The sequence below is a fragment of the Orcinus orca genome, unplaced genomic scaffold, assembly GCF_937001465.1.
Source record: "Orcinus orca unplaced genomic scaffold, mOrcOrc1.1 scaffold_47, whole genome shotgun sequence".
In the NCBI taxonomy this organism is placed as follows: domain Eukaryota; kingdom Metazoa; phylum Chordata; class Mammalia; order Artiodactyla; family Delphinidae; genus Orcinus; species Orcinus orca.
Genome location: NW_026044101.1, coordinates 1,204,209 through 1,228,229, shown reverse-complemented (window position 1 = coordinate 1,228,229; position 24,021 = coordinate 1,204,209). Strand labels below are relative to the sequence as shown.

The window sequence follows — 24,021 nt, the reverse complement described above, 5'->3', positions numbered from 1 at the left end:
AGACCCGTGGAATGGGTACCATGAAATATTACTTCAAAGGGTCTTCATTTTCTCACCGAACTTCTCCAATCCTATCACTGCTGCATTTATGCCCCTGTGCACATGCTTGATTCTCTTTCGAAGACAGAGCCATCCATAGGTTTTAAGATACTTACTATTCAGGTACATTCTTAGGCGTTTAATATGGTGTGTTGAGCCCATTTCGTTGAGCAAGGAGTAGCTCTTGTCTATTACATATTTGGCTTAGGAAATTTATCTGTGCTCATTTCAATCTCTGGTTTTATGCAGCATCCCAACTCACCTTTCCCCTTAAGCAAGCATATGTTGGATTTCTAAATTTGAGACCCTGTTCTGTTTTGTAATTCAGTTCCTGTGTAGCCAAGTTTACATTCCGTGTATTAGTGATATCTTATGATGTTTCTTTTTCTGTGTGACTTATTTCAGTTAGAATCATCATACCTGAATCCACTCATTATGCTGCTACGGGCCTGATGACAGAGATTTCATTGCTGAGTGATATTCCATTGTACGTAAGTACCACAACTTCTTTATCCATTTATCACTTTCTGCGATATTGAACTTGTACCGTAAACGAGGCTCTTGTAAACAGAGCCATCCAAAATTTTGGGGTGGCTGTGTCTTTTTGAATTTAATTTCCCTAAGCTATTGGACCATAAGTGGAAGTGCCCTAGGCTCTGTTGCTTTGTTTTTTAGATGTATCAGGAAACACCATACACTTCTCCCGAGTGGCTCTTGGCAATTTACATCCCGCCCATCAGCATTACAAGGCTCCCAGTTCTCCATGGCCTGTCCTGCCTTTCTGGATTTTACACTTTTTTCAGATGGCCCTTTTGACCCTGGGGAAGTGAGACTTCATTGTAGTGCAGATATCCTTTGCAAGCTTGGTTGGTTGGCCAAAAAGGGCGTATGCGTTTTTTCCTGAATATATTTAGGAAAAAACGCATACGCCCTTTTTGGCCAAGTGCATCATTGTCGACGTTCTGGCTCTTTTCCTATGCTTTAAATGCAATTCCAGTCTACCTCCTGAAATCGGTTTCCTGCAATTCTGCCCCGCTTTCAAGTCCTCTTGGCAGCCTTACTTCAGTATACTTTTGGACGATAGCTGTCATTTATAACTCTGCAGGTTTGTGAATTACAGTGCCCCTGAGCTCCGTTCTTCAACTCGCTTTCTTGTGAGCTGGCCGCAACACCGCAGGATTGCTTCAGGCCCTAATCTGGTTCCGGCATGGCACGCTGAGCCTTTGGTTAATTCCTCTTCCTGGTGAGAAATGAGAGTTAAATTTGCCCGTCCAGACACCTCCAGCTAGTCTCTCATTGGTTCTCCCTATTCCTGTTCATCTTCCGCAGAAATTGCAAACTGGGCCAAACAGGAGGTTAAAGGCACTGACTGTCCAAGTCGGGAGAGTGTTAGTAAAGCGTCTGGAATGTTGCACCCGAGTACCAGGGGAGGAGAACTGAGACATATTGGAACACGTCTCCCGATCACATGGTTGATCATACTCTGGGTTCCACATGCATGTTTTAGCTGAAGGAAGAATCCCTTAAGCCTGGAGAGTTGAGACCCGTGGAATGGGTACCATGCAATATGACTTCAAAGGGTCTTCATTTGCTCACCGAACCTCTCCAATCCTATCACTGCTGCGTTTATGCCCCTGTACACACGCTTGATTCTCTTTCGGAGACATAGCAATCCATAGGTTTTAAGATACTTACTAGTCAGGTACATTCTTAGGCGTTTTATATGGGGTGTTGAGCCCATTTCGTTGAGCAAGGAGTAGCTCTTGTCTATTACATATTTGGCTTAGGAACTTTATCTGTGCTCATTTCAATCTCTGGTTTTATGCAGCACCCCAACTCACCTTTCCCCTTAAGCAAGCATAAGTTGGATTTCTAAATTTGAGACCCTGTTCTGTTTTGTAATTCAGTTCCTGTGTAGCCAAGTTTACATTCTGTGTATTAGTGATATCTTATGATGTTTCTTTTTCTGTGTGACTTATTTCAGTTAGAATCATCATACCTGAATCCACTCATTATGCTGCTACGGGACTGATGACATAGATTTCATTGCTGAGTGATATTGCATTGTACGTAAGTACCACAACTACTTTATCCATTTCTCACTTTCTGCGATATTGAACTTGTACCGTAAACGAGGTTCTTGTAAACAGAGCCATCGCAAACTTTGGGGGGGCTGTGTCTTTTTGATTTTAATTTCCCTAAGCTATAGGACCATAAGTGGAAGTGCCCTAGGCTCTGTTGCTTTGTTGTTTAGATGTTTAACCAAATACCATACACTTCTCCCGAGTGGCTGCTGGCAATTTACATCCTGCCCATCAGCATAACAAGGCTCCCAGTTCTCCATGGCCTGTCCTGCCTTTCTGGATTTTACACTTTCTTCAGATGGCCCTTTTGCCCGGAGGGAAGTGAGACTTCATTGTAGTGCAGATTTCCTTTGCAAGCTTGCTTGGTTGGCCAAAAAGGGCGTATGCGTTTTTTCCTGAATATATTCAGGAAAAAACGCATACGCCCTTTTTGGCCAAGTTCATCATTGTCGACGTTCTGCCTCTTTCCCTATGCTTTAAATGCAATTCCAGTCTACCTCCTGAAATCGGTTTCCTGCAATTCTGCCCCGCTTTCAAGTCCTCTTGGCAGCCTTACTTCAGTATATTTTTGGACGATAGCTGTCATTTATAACTCTGCAGGTTTGTGAATTACAGTGCCCATGAGCTCCTTTCTTCACCTCGCTTTCTTGTGAGCTGGCCGCAACACCGCAGGATTGCTTCAGGCCCTAATCTGGTTCCGGCACGGCATGCTGAGCCTTTGGTTAATTCCTCTTCCTGGTGGGAAATGAGAGTTAAATTTGCCCGTCCAGACACCTCCAGCTACTCTCTGATTGGTTCTCCCTATTCCTGTTCATCTTCTGCCGAAATTGCAAACTGGGCCAAACAGGAGGTTAAAGGCACTGACTCTCCTAGCCGGGAGAGTGTTAGTAAAGCGTCTGGAATGTTGCACCCGAGTACCAGGGGTCGAAAACTGAGACATATTGGAACACGTCTCCCGATCACACGGTTGATCATACTCTGGGTCCCACATGCATGTTTTAGCTGAAGGAAGAATCCCTTAAACCTGGAGAGTTGAGACCCGTGGAATGGGTACCATGCAATATGACTTCAAAGGGTCTTCATTTGCTCACCGAACCTCTCCAGTCCTATCACTGCTGCGTTTATGCCCCTGTACACATGCTTGATTCTCTTTTGGAGACATAGCAATCCATAGGTTTTAAGATACTTACTAGTCAGGTACATTCTTAGGCGTTTTATATGGGGTGTTGAGTCCATTTCGTTGAGCAAGGAGTAGCTCTTGTCTATTCCATATTTGGCTTAAGGAACTTTATCTGTGCTCATTTCAATCTCTGGTTTTATGCAGCACCCCAACTCACCTTTCCCCTTAAGCAAGCATAAGTTGGTTTTCTAAATTTGAGACCCTGTTCTGTTTTGTAATCCAGTTCCTGTGTAGCCATGTTTATATTCCGCGTATTAATGATATCTTATGATGTTTCTTTTTCTGTGTGACTTATTTCAGTTAGAATCATCATACCTGAATCCACTCATTAGGCTGGTACGGGCCTGATGACATAGATTTCATTGCTGAGTGATATTGCATTGTACGTAAGTACCACAACTTCTTTACCCATTTTTCGCTTTCTGTGATATTGAACTTATACCGTAAACGAGGTTCTTGTAAACACAGAAGTCCCAAACTTTGGGGTGGCTGTGTCTTTTTGAATTTAATTTCCCTAAACTATTGGACCATAAGTGGAAGTGCCCTAGGCTCTGTTGCTTTGTTTTTTAGATGTATCAGGAAACACCATACACTTCTCCCGAGTGGCTCTTGGCATTTACATCCCGCCCATCAGCATTACAAGGCTCCCAGTTCTCCATGGCCTGTCCTGCCTTTCTGGATTTTACACTTTTTTCAGATGGCCCTTTTGACCCTGGGGAAGTGAGACTTCATTGTAGTGCAGATTTCCTTTGCAAGCTTGCTTGGTTGGCCAAAAAGGGCGTATGCGTTTTTTCCTGAATATATTTAGGAAAAAACGCATACGCCCTTTTTGGCCAAGTGCATCATTGTCGACGTTCTGGCTCTTTTCCTATGCTTTAAATGCAATTCCAGTCTACCTCCTGAAATCGGTTTCCTGCAATTCTGCCCCGCTTTCAAGTCCTCTTGGCAGCCTTACTTCAGTATACTTTTGGACGATAGCTGTCATTTATAACTCTGCAGGTTTGTGAATTACAGTGCCCCTGAGCTCCTTTCTTCAACTCGCTTTCTTGTGAGCTGGCCGCAACACCGCAGGATTGCTTCAGGCCCTAATCTGGTTCCGGCACGGCACGCTGAGCCTTTGGTTAATTCCTCTTCCTGGTGGGAAATGAGAGTTAAATTTGCCCGTCCAGACACCTCCAGCTAGTCTCTCATTGGTTCTCCCTATTCCTGTTCATCTTCTGCCGAAATTGCAAACTGGGCCAAACAGGAGGTTAAAGGCACTGACTGTCCAAGTCGGGAGAGTGTTAGTAAAGCGTCTGGAATGTTGCACCCGAGTACCAGGGGAGGAGAACTGAGACATATTGGAACACGTCTCCCGATCACATGGTTGATCATACTCTGGGTTCCACATGCATGTTTTAGCTGAAGGAAGAATCCCTTAAGCCTGGAGAGTTGAGACCCGTGGAATGGGTACCATGCAATATGACTTCAAAGGGTCTTCATTTGCTCACCGAACCTCTCCAATCCTATCACTGCTGCGTTTATGCCCCTGTACACACGCTTGATTCTCTTTCGGAGACATAGCAATCCATAGGTTTTAAGATACTTACTAGTCAGGTACATTCTTAGGCGTTTTATATGGGGTGTTGAGCCCATTTCGTTGAGCAAGGAGTAGCTCTTGTCTATTACATATTTGGCTTAGGAACTTTATCTGTGCTCATTTCAATCTCTGGTTTTATGCAGCACCCCAACTCACCTTTCCCCTTAAGCAAGCATAAGTTGGATTTCTAAATTTGAGACCCTGTTCTGTTTTGTAATTCAGTTCCTGTGTAGCCAAGTTTACATTCTGTGTATTAGTGATATCTTATGATGTTTCTTTTTCTGTGTGACTTATTTCAGTTAGAATCATCATACCTGAATCCACTCATTATGCTGCTACGGGACTGATGACATAGATTTCATTGCTGAGTGATATTGCATTGTACGTAAGTACCACAACTTCTTTATCCATTTCTCACTTTCTGCGATATTGAACTTGTACCGTAAACGAGGTTCTTGTAAACAGAGCCATCCCAAACTTTGGGGGGGCTGTGTCTTTTTGATTTTAATTTCCCTAAGCTATAGGACCATAAGTGGAAGTGCCCTAGGCTCTGTTGCTTTGTTTTCTAGATGTTTCAGGAAACACCATACACTTCTCCCGAGTGGCTCTTGGCAATTTACATCCCGCCTATCAGCATAACAAGGCTCCCAGTTCTCCATGGCCTGTCCTGCCTTTCTGGATTTTACACTTTTTTCAGATGGCCCTTTTGACTGGGGGGAAGTGAGACTTCATTGTAGTGCAGATTTCCTTTGCAAGCTTGCTTGGTTGGCCAAAAAGGGCGTATGCGTTTTTTCCTGAACATATTCAGGAAAAAACGCATACGCCCTTTTTGGCCAAGTGCATCATTGTCGACGTTCTGGCTCTTTTCCTATGCTTTAAATGCAATTCCAGTCTACCTCCTGAAATCGGTTTCCTGCAATTCTGCCCCGCTTTCAAGTCCTCTTGGCAGCCTTACTACAGTATATTTTTGGACGATAGCTGTCATTTTTAACTCTGCAGGTTTGGAATTACAGTGACCCTGAGCTCCTTTCTTCAACTCGCTTTCTTGTGAGCTGGCCGCAACACCGCAGGATTGTTTCAGGCCCTAATCTGGTTCCGGCACGGCACGCTGAGCCTTTGGTTAATTCCTCTTCCTGGTGGGAAATGAGAGTTAAATTTGCCCGTCCAGACACCTCCAGCTACTCTCTGATTGGTTCTCCCTGTTCCTGTTCATCTTCCTCAGAAATTGCAAACTGGGCCAAACAGGAGTTTAAAGGCACTGACTCTCCAAGTCGGGAGAGTGTTAGTAAAGCGTCTGGAATGTTGCACCACAGAACCATTGGACGAGAACTGAGACATATTGGAACACGTCTCCCGATCACACGGTTGATCATACTGTGGGTTCCACATGCATGTTTTAGCTGAAGGAAGAATCCCTTAAACCTGGAGAGTTGACACCCGTGGAAAGGGTACCATGTAATATGACTTCAAAGGGTCTTCATTTGCTCACCAAACCTCTGCAATCCTATCACTGCTGCGTTTATGCCCCTGTACACATGCTTGATTCTCTTTTGGAGACATAGCAATCCATAGGTTTTAAGATACTTACTAGTCAGCTACATTCTTAGGCGTTTAATATGGGGTGTTGAGCCCATTTCGTTGAGCAAGGAGTAGCTCTTGTCTATTCCATATTTGGCTTACGGAACTTTATCTGTGCTCATTTCAATCTCTGGTTTTATGCAGCACCCCAACTCACCTTTCCCCTTAAGCAAGCATAAGTTGATTTTCTACATTTGAGACCCTGTTCTGTTTTGTAATCCAGTTCCTGTGTAGCCAAGTTTACATTCCGTGTATTAGTGATAACTTATGATGTTTCTTTTTCTCTGTGAATTATTTCAGTTAGAATCATCATAGCTGAATCCACTCATTATGCTGCTACGGGCCTGATGACATAGATTTCATTGCTGAGTATTATTGAATTGTACGTATGTACCACAACTTCTTTATCCATTTTTCGCTTTCTGCGATATTGAACTTGTAGCGTAAACGAGGTTCTTGTAAACAGAGCCGTCCGAAACTTTGGGGGGGCTGTGTCTTTTTGATTTTAATTTCCCTAAGCTATAGGACCATAAGTGGAAGTGCCCTAGGCTCTGTTGCTTTGTTGTTTAGATGTTTAACCAAAAACCATACACTTCTCTCGAGTGGCTGCTGGCAATTTACATCCTGCCCATCAGCATAACAAGGCTCCCAGTTCTCCATGGCCTGTCCTGCCTTTCTGGATTTTACACTTTATTCAGATGGCCCTTTTGCCCGGAGGGAAGTGAGACTTCATTGTAGTGCACATTTCCTTTGCAAGCTTGCTTGGTTGGCCAAAAAGGGCGTATGCGTTTTTTCCTGAATATATTCAGGAAAAAACGCATATGCCCTTTTTGGCCAAGTTCATCATATTCGACGTTCTGCCTCTTTTCCTATGCTTTAAATGCAATTCCAGTCTACCTCCTGAAATCGGTTTCCTGAAATTCTGCCCCGCTTTCAAGTCCTCTTGGCAGCCTTACTTCAGTATATTTTTGGACGATAGCTGTCATTTATAACTCTGCAGGTTTGTGAATTACAGTGCCCCTGAGCTCCTTTCTTCACCTCGCTTTCTTGTGAGCTGGCCGCAACACCGCGGGATTGCTTCAGGCCCTAATCTGGTTCCGGCACGGCACGCTGAGCCTTTGGTTAATTCTTCTTCCTGGTGGGAAATGAGAGTTAAATTTGCCCGTCCAGACACCTCCAGCTAGTCTCTCATTGGTTCTCCCTGTTCCTGTTCATCTTCCGCAGAAATTGCAAACTGGGGTAAACAGTAGGTTAAAGGCAATGACTCTCCAAGTCGGGAGAGTGTTAGTTGAGCATCTGGAATGTTGCACCCGAGTACCAGGGGACGAAAACTGAGATATATTTGAACACGTGTCCCTATCTCACGGCTGATCATACTCTGGGTTCCACATGCATGTTTTAGCTGAAGGAAGAATCCCTTAAACCTGGAGAGTTGAGACCCGTGGAATGGGTACCATGCAATATGACTTCAAAGGGTCTTCATTTGCTCACCGAACCTCTCCAATCCTATCACTGCTGCGTTTATGCCCCTGTACACATGCTTGATTCTCTTTTGGAGACATAGCAATCCATAGGTTTTAAGATACTTACTAGTCAGGTACATTCTTAGGCGTTTTATATGGGGTGTTGAGTCCATTTCGTTGAGCAAGGAGTAGCTCTTGTCTATTACATATTTGGCTAAAGGAACTTTATCTGTGCTCATTTCAATCTCTGGTTTTATGCAGCACCCCAACTCACCTTTCCCCTTAAGCAAGCATAAGTTGGTTTTCTAAATTTGAGATCTTGTTCTGTTTTGCAATCCAGTTCCTGTGTAGCCAAGTTTACATTCCGTGTATTAGTGATATCTTATGATGTTTCTTTTTCTGTGTGACTTATTTCAGTTAGAATCATCATACCTGAATCCACTCATTGTGCTGCTACGGGCCTGATGACATAGATTTCATTGCTGAGTGATATTGCATTGTACGTAAATACCACGAGTTCTTTATCCAGTTTTCACTTTCTGCGATATTGAACTTGTACCGTAAATGAGGTTCTTGTAAACAGAGCTGTCCCAAACTTTGGGTTGGCTGTGTCTTTTTGATTTTAATTTCCCTAAGCTATAGGACCATAAGTGGAAGTGCCCTAGGCTCTGTTGCTTTGTTTTTTAGATGTTTCAGGAAACACCATACACTTCTCCCAAGTGGCTGTTGGCAATTTACATCCCGCCCAACAGCATAACAAGGCTCCCAGTTCTCCATGGCCTGTCCTGCCTTTCTGGATTTTACACTTTTTTCAGATGGCCCTTTTGACCGGGGGGAATTGAGACTTCATTGTAGTGCAGATATCCTTTGCAAGCTTGCTTGGTTGGCCAAAAAGTGCGTATGCATTTTTTCCTGAATATATTCAGAAAAAAACGCATACGCCCTTTTTGGCCAAGTGCATCATTGTGGACGTTCTGGCTCTTTTCCTATGCTTTAAATGCAATTCCAGTCTACCTCCTGAAATCGGTTTCCTGTAATTCTGCCCCGCTTTCAAGTCCTCTTGGCAGCCTTACTTCAGTATATTTTTGGACGATAGCTGTCATTTATAACTCTGCAGGTTTGTGAATTACAGTGCCCCTGAGCTCCTTTCTTCAACTCGCTCTCTTGTGAGCTGGCCACAACACCGCAGGATTGCTTCAGGCCCTAATCTGGTTCCGGCACGGCACGCTGAGCCTTTGGTTCATTCCTCTTCCTGGTGGGAAATGAGAGTTAAATTTGCCCGTCCAGACACCTCCATCTAGTCTCTCATTGTTTCTCCCTATTCCTGGAAATCTTCCGCAGAAATTGTAAACTGGGCCAAACAGGAGGTTATAGGCACTGACTCTCCAATTCGGGAGAGTGTTAGTAAAGCGTCTGGAATATTTCACCCGAGTACCAGGTGTCAAAAACTGAGACATATTTGAACACGTCTCCCGATCACATGGTGGATCATACTCTGGGTTCCACATGCATTGTTTAGCTGAAGGAAGAATCCCTTAAACCTGGAGAGTTGAGACCCGTGGAATGGGTACCATGCAATATGACTTCAAAGGGTCTTCATTTGCTCACCGAACCTCTCCAAACCTATCACTGCTGCGTTTATGCCCCTGGAGGCATGCTTCATTCTCTTTCGGAGACATAGCAATCCATAGGTTTTAAGATACTTACTAGTCAGGTACATTCTTAGGCGTTTAATATGGGGTGTTGAGTCCATTTCGTTGAGCAAGGAGTAGCTCTTGTCTATTACATATTTGGCTTAAGGAACTTTATCTGTGCTCATTTCAATCTCTGGTTTTATGCAGCACCCCAACTCACCTTTCCCCTTAAGCAAGCATAAGTTGGTTTTCTAAATTTGAGATCTTGTTCTGTTTTGCAATCCAGTTCCTGTGTAGCCAAGTTTACATTCCGTGTATTAGTGATATCTTATGATGTTTCTTTTTCTGTGTGACTTATTTCAGTTAGAATCATCATACCTGAATCCACTCATTATACTGCTACGGGCCTGATGACATAGATTTCATTGCTGAGTGATATTGCATTGTACGTAAGTACCACAACTTCTTTATCCATTTTTCGCTTTCTGCGATATTGAACTTTTACCGTAAACGAGGTTCTTGTAAACAGAGCCATTCCAAACTTTGGGGTGGCTGTGTCTTTTTGATTTTAATTTCCCTAAGCTATAGGAACATAAGTGGAAGTGCCCTAGGCTCTGTTGTTTTTTTTTTAGATGTTTCAGGAAACACCATACACTTCTCCCGAGTGGCTGTTGGCAATTTACATCCCGCCCATCAGCATAGTAATGCTCCCAGTTCTCCATGGCCTGTCCTGCATTTCTGGATTTTACACTTTTTTCAGATGGCCCTTTTGACCGGGCGGAAGTGAGACTTCATTGTAGTGCAGATTTCCTTTGCAAGCTTGCTTGGTTGGCCAAAAAGGGCGTATGAGTTTTTTCCTGAATATATTCAGGAAAAAACACATACGCCCTTTTTGGCCAAGTGCATCATTGTCGACATTCTGCCTCTTTTCCTATGTTTTAAATGCAATTCCAGTCTACCTCCTGAAATCGGTTTCCTACAATTCTTCCACGCTTTCAAGTCCTCTTGGCAGGCTTACTTCAGTATATTTTTGGACGATAGCTGTCATTTATAACTCTGCATGTTTGTGAATTACAGTGCCCCTGAGCTCCTTTCTTCAACTCGCTTTCTTGTGAGCTGGGCGCAACACCGCAGGATTGGTTCAGTCCCTAATCTGGTTCCAGCACGGCACGCTGAGCCTTTGGTTAATTCCTCTTCCTGGTGGGACATGAGAGTTAAATTTGCCCGTCTAGACACCTCCAGCTAGTCTCTCATTGGTTCTCCCTATTCCTGTTCATCTTCCACAGAAATTGCAAACTGGGCGAAACAGGAGGTTAAAGGCACTGACTCTCTAAGTCCGGAGAGTGTTAGTAAAGCGTCTGGAATGCTGCACCCGAGTACCAGGGGATGAGAACTGAGACATATTGGAACACGTCTCCCGATCTCACGGTTGATCATACTCTGGGTTTCACATGCATGTTTAGCTGAAGGAAGAATCCCTTAAACCTGGAGAGTTGAGACCCGTGGAATGGGTACCATGCAATATGACTTCAAAGGGTCTTCGTTTGCTCACCGAACCTCTCCAATCCTATCACTGCTGCGTTTATGCCCCTGTACACATGCTTGATTCTCTTTCGGAGACGTAGCAATCCATAGGTTTTAAGATACTTACTAGTCAGGTACATTCTTAGGCGTTTAATATGGGGTGTTGAGTCCATTTCGTTGAACAAGGAGTAGCTCTTGTCTGTTACATATTTGGCTTAAGGAACTTTATCTGTGCTCATTTCAATCTCTGGTTTTATGCAGCACCCCAACTCACCTTTCCCCTTAAGCAAGCATAAGTTGGTTTTCTACATTTGAGACCCTGTTCTGTTTTGTAATCCAGTTCCTGTGTAGCCAAGTTTACATTCCGTGTATTAGTGATATCTTATGATGTTTCTTTTTCTGTGTGACTTATTTCAGTTAGAATCATCATACCTGAATCCACTCATTATGCTGCTACGGGCCTGATGACATAGATTTCATTGCTGAGTGATATTGCATTGTACGTAAGTACCACAACTTCTTTATCCATTTTTCGCTTTCTGCGATATTGAACTTGTACCGTAAAGGAGGTTCTTGTAAACAGAGACATTCCAAACTTTGGGGTGGCTGTGTCTTTTTGATTTTAATTTCCCTATGCTATAGGACCATAAGTGGAAGTGCCCTAGGCTCTGTTGTTTTTTTTTTTAGATGTTTCAGGAAACACCATAGACTTCTCCCGAGTGGCTGTTGGCAATTTACATCCCGCCCAACAGCATAACAAGGCTCCCAGTTCTCCATGGCCTGTCCTGCCTTTCTGGATTTTACACTTTTTTCAGATGGCCCTTTTGACAGGGGGGAAGTGAGACTTCATTGTAGTGCAGATTTCCTTTGCAAGCTTGCTTGGTTGGCCAAAAAGGGCGTATGAGTTTTTTCCTGAATATATTCAGGGAAAAACACATACGCCCTTTTTGGCCAATTGCATCATTGTCGAAGTTCTGCCTCTTTTCCTATGTTTTAAATGCAATTCCAGTCTACCTCCTGAAATCGGTTTCCTGCAATTCTTCCCCGCTTTCAAGTCCTCTTGGCAGGCTTACTTCAGTATATTTTTGGACGATAGCTGTCATTTATAACTCTGCATGTTTGTGAATTACAGTGCCCCTGAGCTCCTTTCTTCAACCCGCTTTCTTGTGAGCTGGGCGCAACACCGCAGGATTGCTTCAGTCCCTAATCTTGTTCCAGCATGGCACGCTGAGCCTTTGGTTAATTCCTCTTCCTGGTGGGAAATGAGAGTTAAATTTGCCCGTCTAGACACCTCCAGCTAGTCTCTCATTGGTTCTCCCTATTCCTGTTCATATTCCACAGAAATTGCAAACTGGGCCAAACAGGAGGTTAAAGGCACTGACTCTCCAAGTCCGGAGAGTGTTAGTAAAGCGTCTGGAATGCTGCACCCGAGTATCAGGGGACGAGAACTGAGACATATTGGAACACGTCTCCCGATCACAGAGTTGATCATACTCTGGGTTCCAGAAGCATGTTTTAGCTGAAGGAAGAATCCCTTAAACCTGGAGAGTTGAGACCCGTGGAATGGGTACCATGCAATATGACTTCAAAGGGTCTTCATTTGCTCACCGAACCTCTCCAATCCTATCACTGCTGCGTTTATGCCCCTGTAAACATGCTTGATTCTCTTTCGGAGACATAGCAGTCCATAGGTTTTAAGATACTTACTAGTCAGGTACAGTTTTTGGGGTTTAATATGGGGTGTTGAGTCCATTTCGTTGAGCAAGGAGTAGCTCTTGTCTATTAAATATTTGGCTTAAGGGACTTTATCTGTGCTCATTTCAATCTCTGGTTTTATCCAGCACCCCAACTCACCTTTCCCCTTAAGCAAGCATAAGTTGGTTTTCTAAATTTGAGACCCTGTTCTGTTTCATAATGCAGTTCCTGTGTAGCCAAGTTTACATTCCGTGTATTAGTGATATCTTATTATGTTTCTTTTTCTGTGTGACTTATTTCAGTTAGAATCATCATACCTGAATCCACTCATTATGCTGCTATGGGCCTGATGACATAGATTTCATTGCTGAGTGATATTGCATTGTACGTAAGTACCACAACTTCTTTATCCATTTTTCAATTTCTGTGATATTGAACTTGTACCGTAAACGAGGTTTTTGTAAACACAGCCGTCCCAAACTTTGGGGTGGCTGTGTCTTTTTGATTTTAATTTCCCTAAGCTATAGGACCGTAAGTGGAAGTGCCCTAGGCTCTGTTGCTTTGCTTTTTAGATGTTTCAGGAAACACCATAGACTTCTCCCGAGTGGCTGTTGGCCATTTACATCCCGCCCATCAGCATAACAAGGCTCCCAGTTCTCCATGGCCTGTCCTGCCTTTCTGGATTTTACACTTTTTCAGATGGCCCTTTTGACCGGAGGGAAGTGAGACTTCATTGTAGTGCAGATTTCCTTTGCAAGCTTGCTTGGTTGGCCAAAAAGGGCGTATGCGTTTTTTCCTGAATATATTCAGGAAAAAACGCATACGCCCTTTTTGGCCAAGTGCATCATTGTCGACGTTCTGCCTCTTTTCCTATGCTTTAAATGCAATTCCAGTCTACCTCCTGAAATCGGTTTATTGCAATTCTGCCTCGCTTTCAAGTCCTCTTGGCAAGCTTACTTCAGTATATTTTTGGATGATAGCTGTCATTTATAACTCTGCAGGTTTGTGAATTACAGTGCCCCTGAGCTCCTTTCTTCAACTCGCTTTCTTGTGAGCTGGCCGCAACACCGCAGGATTGCTTCAGGCCCTAATCTGGTTCCGGCACGGCACGCTGAGCCTTTGGTTAATTCCTCTTCCTGGTGGGAAATGAGAGTTAAATTTGCCCGTCCAGAAACCTCCAGCTAGTCTCTCATTGGTTCTCCCTATTCCTGTTCATCTTCCACAGAAATTGCAAACTGGGCCAAACAGGAGGTTAAAGGCACTGACTCTCCAAGTCGGGAGAGTATTAGTAAAGCGTCTGGAATGCTGCACCCGAGTACCAGGGGACGAGAACTGAGACATATTGGAACACGTCTCCTGATCACACAGTTGATCATACTCTGGGTTCCACATGCATGTTTTAGCTGAAGGAAGAATCCGTTAAACCTGGAGAGTTGAGACCCGTGGAATGGGTACCATGCAATATGACTTCAAAGGGTCTTCATTTGCTCAGCGAACCTCTCCAATCCTATCACTGCTGCGTTTATACCCCTGTACACACGCTTGATTCTCTTTCGGAGACATAGCAATCCATAGGTTTTAAGATACTTACTAGTCAGGTACATTTTTAGGCGTTTAATATGGGGTGTTGAGCCCATTTCATTGAGCAAGGAGTAGCTCTTGTCCATTCCATATTTGGCTTAAGGAACTTTATCTGTGCTCATTTCAATCTCTGGTTTTATGCAGCACGCCAACTCACCATTCCCCTTAAGCAAGCATATGTTGGTTTTCTACATTTGAGACCCTGTTCTGTTTTGTAATCCCGTTCCTGTGTAGCCAAGTTTACATTCCGTGTATTAGTGATATCTTATGATGTTTCTTTTTCTGTGTGACTTATTTCAGTTAGAATCATCATACCTGAATCCACTCATTATGCTGCTACGGGCCTGATGACATAGATTTCATTGCTGAGTGATATTGCATTGTACGTAAGTACCACAACTTCTTTATCCATTTTTCGCTTTCTGCGATATTGAACTTGTACCGTAAAGGAGGTTCTTGTAAACAGAGACATTCCAAACTTTGGGGTGGCTGTGTCTTTTTGATTTTAATTTCCCTATGCTATAGGACCATAAGTGGAAGTGCCCTAGGCTCTGTTGTTTTTTTTTTTAGATGTTTCAGGAAACACCATAGACTTCTCCCGAGTGGCTGTTGGCAATTTACATCCCACCCATCAGCATAACAAGGCTCCCAGTTCTCCATGGCCTGTCCTGCCTTTCTGGATTTTACACTTTTTTCAGATGGCCCTTTTGACCGGGGGGAAGTGAGACTTCATTGTAGTGCAGATTTCCTTTGCAAGCTTGCTTGGTTGGCCAAAAAGGGCGTATGAGTTTTTTCCTGAATATATTCAGGGAAACACACATACGCCCTTTTTGGCCAAGTGCATCATTGTCGAAGTTTTGCCTCTTTTCCTATGCTTTCAATGCAATTCCAGTCTACCTCCTGAAATCGGTTTCCTGCAATTCTTCCCCGCTTTCAAGTCCTCTTGGCAGCCTTACTTCAGTATATTTTTGGATGATAGCTGTCATTTATAACTCTGCAGGTTTGTGAATTACAGTGCCCCTGAGCTCCTTTCTTCAACTCGCTTTCTTGTGAGCTGGCCGCAACACCGCAGGATTGCTTCAGGCCCTAATCTGGTTCCAGCACGGCACGCTGAGCCTTTGGTTAATTCCTCTTCCTGGTGGGAAATGAGAGTTAAATTTGCCCGTCCAGACACCTCCAGCTAGTCTCTCATTGGTTCTCCCTATTCCTGTTCATCTTCCGCAGAAATTGCAAACTGGGCCAAACAGGAGGTTAAAGACACTGACTCTCCAAGTCGGGAGAGTGTTAGTAAAGCGTCTGGAAAGTTGCACCCGAGTACCAGGGGACGAGAACTGAGACATATTTGAACACGTCTCCCGATCACAGAGTTGATCATACTCTGGGTTCCAGAAGCATGTTTTAGCTGAAGGAAGAATCCCTTAAACCTGGAGAGTTGAGACCCGTGGAATGGGTACCATGCAATATGACTTCAAAGGGTCTTCATTTGCTCACCGAACCTCTCCAATCCTATCACTGCTGCGTTTATGCCCCTGTAAACACACTTGATTCTCTTTCGGAGACATAGCAATCCATAGGTTTTAAGATACTTACTAGTCAGGTACAGTTTTAGGGGTTTAATATGGGGTGTTGAGTCCATTTCGTTGAGCAAGGAGTAGCTCTTGTCTATTAAATATTTGGCTTAAGGGACTTTATCTGTGCTCATTTCAATCTCTGGTTTTATCCAGCACCCCAACTCACCTTTCCCGTTAAGCAAGCATAAGTTGGTTTTCTAAATTTGAGACCCTGTTCTGTTTCGTAATGAAGTTCCTGTGTAGCCAAGTTTATATTCCGTGTATTAGTGATATCTTATTATGTTTCTTTTTCTGTGTGACTTATTTCAGTTAGAATCATCATACCTGAATCCACTCATTATGCTGCTACGGGCCTGATGACATAGATTTCATTGCTGAGTGATATTGCATTGTACGTAATTACCACAACTTCTTTATCCATTTTTCAATTTCTGTGATATTGAACTTGTACCGTAAACGAGGTTTTTGTAAACACAGCCGTCCCAAACTTTGGGGTGGCTGTGTCTTTTTGATTTTAATTCCCTAAGCTATAGGACCGTAAGTGGAAGTGCCCTAGGCTCTGTTGCTTTGCTTTTTAGATGTTTCAGGAAACACCATACACTTCTCCCGAGTGGCTGTTGGCCATTTACATCCCGCCCATCAGCATAACAAGGCTCCCAGTTCTCCATGGCCTGTCCTGCCTTTCTGGATTTTACACTTTTTTCAGATGGCCCTTTTGACCGGAGGGAAGTGAGACTTCATTGTAGTGCAGATTTCCTTTGCAAGCTTGCTTGGTTGGCCAAAAAGGGCGTATGCGTTTTTTCCTGAATATATTCAGGAAAAAACGCATACGCCCTTTTTGGCCAAGTGCATCATTGTCGACGTTCTGCCTCTTTTCCTATGCTTTAAATGCAATTCCAGTCTACCTCCTGAAATCGGTTTACTGCAATTCTGCCTCGCTTTCAAGTCCTCTTGGCAAGCTTACTTCAGTATATTTTTGGATGATAGCTGTCATTTATAACTCTGCAGGTTTGTGAATTACAGTGCCCCTGAGCTCCTTTCTTCAACTCGCTTTCTTGTGAGCTGGCCGCAACACCGCAGGATTGCTTCAGGCCCTAATCTGGTTCCGGCACGGCACGCTGAGCCTTTGGTTAATTCCTCTTCCTGGTGGGAAATGAGAGTTAAATTTGCCCGTCCAGAAACCTCCAGCTAGTCTCTCATTGGTTCTCCCTATTCCTGTTCATCTTCCACAGAAATTGCAAACTGGGCCAAACAGGAGGTTAAAGGCACTGACTCTCCAAGTCGGGAGAGTATTAGTAAAGCGTCTGGAATGCTGCACCCGAGTACCAGGGGACGAGAACTGAGACATATTGGAACACGTCTCCTGATCACACAGTTGATCATACTCTGGGTTCCACATGCATGTTTTAGCTGAAGGAAGAATCCGTTAAACCTGGAGAGTTGAGACCCGTGGAATGGGTACCATGCAATATGACTTCAAAGGGTCTTCATTTGCTCACCGAACCTCTCCAATCCTATCACTGCTGCGTTTATGCCCCTGTACACACGCTTGATTCTCTTTCGGAGATATAGCAATCCATAGGTTTTAAGATACTTACTAGTCAGGTACATTTTTAGGCGTTTAATATGGGGTGTTGAGCCCATTTCATTGAGCAAGGAGTAGCTCTTGTCTATTCCATATTTGGCTTAAGGAACTTTATCTGTGCTCATTTCAATCTCTGGTTTTATGCAGCACCCCAACTCACCTTTCCCCTTAAGCAAGCATATGTTTGTTTTCTACATTTGAGACCCTGTTCTGTTTTGTAATCCAGTTCCTGTGTAGCCAAGTTTACATTCCGTGTATTAGTGATATCTTATGATGTTTCTTTTTCTGTGTGACTTATTTCAGTTAGAATCATCATACCTGAATCCACTCATTATGCTGCTACGGGCCTGATGACATAGATTTCATTGCTGAGTGATATTGCATTGTACGTAAGTACCACAACTTCTTTATCCATTTTTCGCTTTCTGCGATATTGAACTTGTACCGTAAAGGAGGTTCTTGTAAACAGAGACATTCCAAACTTTGGGGTGGCTGTGTCTTTTTGATTTTAATTTCCCTATGCTATAGGACCATAAGTGGAAGTGCCCTAGGCTCTGTTGTTTTTTTTTTAGATGTTTCAGGAAACACCATAGACTTCTCCCGAGTGGCTGTTGGCAATTTACATCCCGCCCATCAGCATAACAAGGCTCCCAGTTCTCCATGGCCTGTCCTGCCTTTCTGGATTTTACACTTTTTTCAGATGGCCCTTTTGACCGGGGGGAAGTGAGACTTCATTGTAGTGCAGATTTCCTTTGCAAGCTTGCTTGGTTGGCCAAAAAGGGCGTATGAGTTTTTTCCTGAATATATTCAGGGAAAAACACATACGCCCTTTTTGGCCAAGTGCATCATTGTCGAAGTTCTGCCTCTTTTCCTATGCTTTCAATGCAATTCCAGTCTACCTCCTGAAATCGGTTTCCTGCAATTCTGCCCCGCTTTCAAGTCCTCTTGGCAGCCTTACTTCAGTATATTTTTGGATGATAGCTGTCATTTATAACTCTGCAGGTTTGTGAATTACAGTGCCCCTGAGCTCCTTTCTTCAACTCGCTTTCTTGTGAGCTGGCCGCAACACCGCAGGATTGCTTCAGGCCCTAATCTGGTTCCAGCACGGCACGCTGAGCCTTTGGTTAATTCCTCTTCCTGGTGGGAAATGAGAGTTAAATTTGCCCGTCCAGACACATCCAGCTAGTCTCTCATTGGTTCTCCCTATTCCTGTTCATCTTCCGCAGAAATTGCAAACTGGGCCAAACAGGAGGTTAAAGACACTGACTCTCCAAGTCGGGAGAGTGTTAGTAAAGCGTCTGGAATGTTGCACCCGAGTACCAGGGGACGAGAACTGAGACATATTTGAACACGTCTCCCGATCACAGAGTTGATCATACTCTGGGTTCCAGAAGCATGTTTTAGCTGAAGGAAGAATCCCTTAAACCTGGAGAGTTGAGACCCGTGGAATGGGTACCATGCAATATGACTTCAAAGGGTCTTCATTTGCTCACCGAACCTCTCCAATCCTATCACTGCTGCGTTTATGCCCCTGTAAACACACTTGATTCTCTTTCGGAGACATAGCAATCCATAGGTTTTAAGATACTTACTAGTCAGGTACAGTTTTAGGGGTTTAATATGCGGTGTTGAGTCCATTTTGTTGAGCAAGGAGTAGCTCTTGTCTATTAAATATTTGGCTTAAGGGACTTTATCTGTGCTCATTTCAATCTCTGGTTTTATCCAGCACCCCAACTCACCTTTCCCCTTAAGCAAGCATAAGTTGGTTTTCTAAATTTGAGACCCTGTTCTGTTTCGTAATGCAGTTCCTGTGTAGCCAAGTTTATATTCCGTGTATTAGTGATATCTTATTATGTTTCTTTTTCTGTGTGACTTATTTCAGTTAGAATCATCATACCTGAATCCACTCATTATGCTGCTACGGGCCTGATGACATAGATTTCATTGCTGAGTGATATTGCATTGTACGTAAGTACCACAACTTCTTTATCCATTTTTCAATTTCTGTGATATTGAACTTGTACCGTAAACGAGGTTTTTGTAAACACAGCCGTCCCAAACTTTGGGGTGGCTGTGTCTTTTTGATTTTAATTTCCCTAAGCTATAGGACCGTAAGTGGAAGTGCCCTAGGCTCTGTTGCTTTGCTTTTTAGATGTTTCAGGAAACACCATACACTTCTCCCGAGTGGCTGTTGGCCATTTACATCCCGCCCATCAGCATAACAAGGCTCCCAGTTCTCCATGGCCTGTCCTGCCTTTCTGGATTTTACACTTTTTTCAGATGGCCCTTTTGACCGGGGGGAAGTGAGACTTCATTGTAGTGCAGATTTCCTTTGCAAGCTTGCTTGGTTGGCCAAAAAGGGCGTATGCGTTTTTTCCTGAATATATTCAAGAAAAAACGCATACGCCCTTTTTGGCCAAGTGCATCATTGTCGACGTTCTGCCTCTTTTCCTATGCTTTAAATGCAATTCCAGTCTACCTCCTGAAATCGGTTTACTGCAATTCTGCCTCGCTTTCAAGTCCTCTTGGCAAGCTTACTTCAGTATATTTTTGGATGATAGCTGTCATTTATAACTCTGCAGGTTTGTGAATTACAGTGCCCCTGAGCTCCTTTCTTCAACTCGCTTTCTTGTGAGCTGGCCGCAACACCGCAGGATTGCTTCAGGCCCTAATCTGGTTCCGGCACGGCACGCTGAGCCTTTGGTTAATTCCTCTTCCTGGTGGGAAATGAGAGTTAAATTTGCCCGTCCAGAAACCTCCAGCTAGTCTCTCATTGGTTCTCCCTATTCCTGTTCATCTTCCACAGAAATTGCAAACTGGGCCAAACAGGAGGTTAAAGGCACTGACTCTCCAAGTCGGGAGAGTATTAGTAAAGCGTCTGGAATGCTGCACCCGAGTACCAGGGGACGAGAACTGAGACATATTGGAACACGTCTCCTGATCACACAGTTGATCATACTCTGGGTTCCACATGCATGTTTTAGCTGAAGGAAGAATCCGTTAAACATGGAGAGTTAAGACCCGTGGAATGGGTACCATGCAATATGACTTCAAAGGGTCTTCATTTGCTCAGCGAACCTCTCCAATCCTATCACTGCTGCGTTTATGCCCCTGTACACACGCTTGATTCTCTTTCGGAGACATAGCAATCCATAGGTTTTAAGATACTTACTAGTCAGGTACATTTTTAGGCGTTTAATATGGGGTGTTGAGCCCATTTCATTGAGCAAGGAGTAGCTCTTGTCTATTCCATATTTGGCTTAAGGAACTTTATCTGTGCTCATTTCAATCTCTGGTTTTATGCAGCACCCCAACTCACCTTTCCCCTTAAGCAAGCATATGTTGGTTTTCTACATTTGAGACCCTGTTCTGTTTTGTAATCCAGTTCCTGTGTAGCCAAGTTTACATTCCGTGTATTAGTGATATCTTATGATGTTTCTTTTTTGTGTGACTTATTTCAGTTAGAATCATCATACCTGAATCCACTCATTATGCTGCTATGGGCCTGATGACATAGATTTCATTGCTGAGTGATATTGCATTGTACGTAAGTACCACAACTTCTTTATCCATTTTTCGCTTTCTGCGATATTGAACTTGTACCGTAAAGGAGGTTCTTGTAAACAGAGACATTCCAAACTTTGGGGTGGCTGTGTCTTTTTGATTTTAATTTCCCTATGCTATCGGACCATAAGTGGAAGTGCCCTAGGCTCTGTTGTTTTTTTTTTAGATGTTTCAGGAAACACCATAGACTTCTCCCGAGTGGCTGTTGGCAATTTACATCCCGCCCATCAGCATAACAAGGCTCCCAGTTCTCCATGGCCTGTCCTGCCTTTCTGGATTTTACACTTTTTTCAGATGGCCCTTTTGACCGGGGGGAAGTGAGACTTCATTGTAGTGCAGATTTCCTTTGCAAGCTTGCTTGGTTGGCCAAAAAGGGCGTATGCGTTTTTTCCTGAATATATTCAGGGAAAAACACATACGCCCTTTTTGGCCAAGTGCATCATTGTCGACATTCTGCCTCTTTTCCTATGTTTTAAATGCAATTCCAGTCTACCTCCTGAAATCGGTTTCCTGCAATTCTTCCCCGCTTTCAAGTCCTCTTGGCAGCCTTACTTCAGTATATTTTTGGATGATAGCTGTCATTTATAACTCTGCAGGTTTGTGAATTACAGTGCCCCTGAGCTCCTTTCTTCAACTCGCTTTCTTGTGAGCTGGCCGCAACACCGCAGGATTGCTTCAGGCCCTAATCTGGTTCCAGCACGGCACGCTGAGCCTTTGGTTAATTCCTCTTCCTGGTGGGAAATGAGAGTTAAATTTGCCCGTCCAGACACCTCCAGCTAGTCTCTCATTGGTTCTCCCTATTCCTGTTCATGTTCCGCAGAAATTGCAAACTGGGCCAAACAGGAGTTTAAAGACACTGACTCTCCAAGTCGGGAGAGTGTTAGTAAAGCGTCTGGAATGTTGCACCCGAGTACCAGGGGACGAGAACTGAGACATATTTGAACACGTCTCCCGATCACAGAGTTGATCATACTCTGGGTTCCAGAAGCATGTTTTAGCTGAAGGAAGAATCCCTTAAACCTGGAGAGTTGAGACCCGTGGAATGGGTACCATGCAATATGACTTCAAAGGGTCTTCATTTGCTCACCGAACCTCTCCAATCCTATCACTGCTGCGTTTATGCCCCTGTAAACACGCTTGATTCTCTTTCGGAGACATAGCAATCCATAGGTTTTAAGATACTTACTAGTCAGGTACAGTTTTAGGGGTTTAATATGGGGTGTTGAGTCCATTTCGTTGAGCAAGGAGTAGCTCTTGTCTATTAAATATTTGGCTTAAGGGACTTTATCTGTGCTCATTTCAATCTCTGGTTTTATCCAGCACCCCAACTCACCTTTCCCCTTAAGCAAGCATAAGTTGGTTTTCTAAATTTGAGACCCTGTTCTGTTTCGTAATGCAGTTCCTGTGTAGCCAAGTTTACATTCCGTGTATTAGTGATATCTTATTATGTTTCTTTTTCTGTGTGACTTATTTCAGTTAGAATCATCATACCTGAATCCACTCATTATGCTGCTACGGGCCTGATGACATAGATTTCATTGCTGAGTGATATTGCATTGTACGTAAGTACCACAACTTCTTTATCCATTTTTCAATTTCTGTGATATTGAACTTGTACCGTAAACGAGGTTTTTGTAAACACAGCCGTCCCAAACTTTGGGGTGGCTGTGTCTTTTTGATTTTAATTTCCCTAAGCTATAGGACCGTAAGTGGAAGTGCCCTAGGCTCTGTTGCTTTGCTTTTTAGATGTTTCAGGAAACACCATACACTTCTCCCGAGTGGCTGTTGGCCATTTACATCCCGCCCATCAGCATAACAAGGCTCCCAGTTCTCCATGGCCTGTCCTGCCTTTCTGGATTTTACACTTTTTTCAGATGGCCCTTTTGACCGGGGGGAAGTGAGACTTCATTGTAGTGCAGATTTCCTTTGCAAGCTTGCTTGGTTGGCCAAAAAGGGCGTATGCGTTTTTTCCTGAATATATTCAGGAAAAAACGCATACGCCCTTTTTGGCCAAGTGCATCATTGTCGACGTTCTGCCTCTTTTCCTATGCTTTAAATGCAATTCCAGTCTACCTCCTGAAATCGGTTTACTGCAATTCTGCCTCGCTTTCAAGTCCTCTTGGCAAGCTCACTTCAGTATATTTTTGGATGATAGCTGTCATTTATAACTCTGCAGGTTTGTGAATTACAGTGCCCCTGAGCTCCTTTCTTCAACTCGCTTTCTTGTGAGCTGGCCGCAACACCGCAGGATTGCTTCAGGCCCTAATCTGGTTCCGGCACGGCACGCTGAGCCTTTGGTTAATTCCTCTTCCTGGTGGGAAATGAGAGTTAAATTTGCCCGTCCAGAAACCTCCAGCTAGTCTCTCATTGGTTCTCCCTATTCCTGTTCATCTTCCACAGAAATTGCAAACTGGGCCAAACAGGAGGTTAAAGGCACTGACTCTCCAAGTCGGGAGAGTATTAGTAAAGCGTCTGGAATGCTGCACCCGAGTACCAGGGGACGAGAACTGAGACATATTGGAACACGTCTCCTGATCACACAGTTGATCATACTCTGGGTTCCACATGCATGTTGTAGCTGAAGGAAGAATCTGTTAAACATGGAGAGTTGAGACCCGTGGAATGGGTACCATGCAATATGACTTCAAAGGGTCTTCATTTGCTCACCGAACCTCTCCAATCCTATCACTGCTGCGTTTATGCCCCTGTACACATGCTTGATTCTCTTTCGGAGACATAGCAATCCATAGGTTTTAAGATACTTACTAGTCAGGTACATTTTTACGCGTTTAATATGGGGTGTTGAGCCCATTTCATTGAGCAAGGAGTAGCTCTTGTCTATTCCATATTTGGCTTAAGGAACTTTATCTGTGCTCATTTCAATCTCTGGTTTTATGCAGCACCCCAACTCACCTTTCCCCTTAAGCAAGCATAAGTTGGTTTT

The 24,021-nt window shown here is 43.7% G+C and overlaps 1 long non-coding RNA gene across 2 annotated transcripts in view; it reads left to right on the top strand.

The window, feature by feature from the left end:
- Window positions 1-24,021, top strand: part of LOC125963366 (uncharacterized) — a 542,137-nt gene that overhangs the window by 369,538 nt on the left and 148,578 nt on the right. For both annotated transcript variants that reach the window (XR_007475230.1, XR_007475231.1), the window contains exon 4: window positions 8,345-8,422. This is a non-coding gene — a long non-coding RNA (uncharacterized LOC125963366). The remainder of the gene's footprint in view (window positions 1-8,344; window positions 8,423-24,021) is intronic.